General features: G+C 45.7%; 1 pseudogene across 1 annotated transcript; it reads right to left on the bottom strand.

Moving 5' to 3' along the window:
- Positions 1–224: 224 nt before the first annotated feature.
- LOC108288201 lies at positions 225–744 on the bottom strand (annotated as a pseudogene). Its single transcript, XR_001818642.1, has one exon. The product of XR_001818642.1 is annotated as an uncharacterized LOC108288201 (transcript).
- Positions 745–1,349: the final 605 nt, after the last annotated feature.

Genomic DNA, 1,349 nt, shown 5'->3' with positions numbered 1-1,349 from the left:
ACAAATATTATTTGGCCTCATCTTCTTATACTGCCCACCCATGGAAGAAAGGACAAATATTGTATCATTGCTGCTAGTTTATACATTAGATGATAATGAGATTAAGTGGCTTACCAAGGTTACCTACATCGTTCTCAGGCTGGTTATGTGCCACGTTTAGTTTTTCATTGATGGATGTACTCTACATCTATGTTTACAGCATGCTGAAATGCTGATGTACGAAGCTAAAATCTTGTGATGTGTGATGATTTTTTTGGACTGAACCAAGTGGCTTTTTGATTAGACAAAGCATGAATTACATAGGACTTAAGAGTTGGCATTGGGCCCTTCTTCTTGCCAAAAGTCGGTACAACGTTGACAAAGTGCTGGTTGTACTGCATCCGCCGCTTAGTCTGGCCTGTCTTCTTCTTCTCCTGTTTGGCCACCCTAGGAGTCTGACCTCTCACTTTCCCAGCACGGGCCAGGGACTTTACTCCCAAGCATATAGCCTGCTACTTCTAGGGTGGTCAGGACCTCCAATCTGCACTGGCCCAGGGTGGCCTCATCCTCCGGGGGCATGCCTACCAGGAGCACTACTTGATTTTCCAGGGCAATGCCCTCCAGTGAGGATACACGAGCCTTGATCTGGGCAACCATCTCCTGGCCAGTCACCTCAAGGGTGTGTAGCTCCTGGGTGCAGACAAAGAGCTGCATGCTGGCAACTGAACTGCGGTCCCATCTGCTGCTACCATGAAGATGGAGTCAAGAAAGCATGTGTGATGATTTTTTAATGGTTTACTTTGGCAAAAGTAACTATGCAAATATTAAATTTCAAGTTAATTTAAAGTTTTATACTTTGCAGGTAGCCTTCTGTGGTAGTCTGTTTTTGCTTTGCTATAAATGCCAGAGGCTGGATAACTTAGAAATAAAAGAGGTTTAATTGGCTCATCGTTCTTCAGGCTGTACAAGAAGCATAGTGTTAGCATCTGCTTCTGGTGAGGGCCCCAGGGAGCTAAGGGGGAGCTGACGTTATCATATGGCAAGAGAGAGCACGGTGGTGGAGGAGGGCTTCAATTTTTAAACAACCAGATCTCAGGTGAACCCACTGAGCAAGAACTCACTTGTCATCAAGCGGATAGTGGTAAGCCATTCATGATGGATTCATCCCCATGATCCAAACACCCCTCACCAGGCCCCGTCCAACATTGGGAATCACATTCCAACATGACATTTGAAAGGACACATCAAACCACAGCAACTTCTTTCTAGAAACAGTTCAATACGGAGACCGTGTACGTGTAGCCCCATTCCTACACACTCTCTTACGCTTTCGTTGGACACTCACTGAACAGCTGCCATGTAGGGGTTAT

Source organism: Cebus imitator, unplaced genomic scaffold (assembly GCF_001604975.1).
Source record: "Cebus imitator isolate Cc_AM_T3 unplaced genomic scaffold, Cebus_imitator-1.0 Scaffold16, whole genome shotgun sequence".
NCBI lineage: Eukaryota > Metazoa > Chordata > Mammalia > Primates > Cebidae > Cebus > Cebus imitator.
Note: the sequence above shows the minus strand (reverse complement) of the source record. Positions and strands in the feature narration are given on the sequence as shown.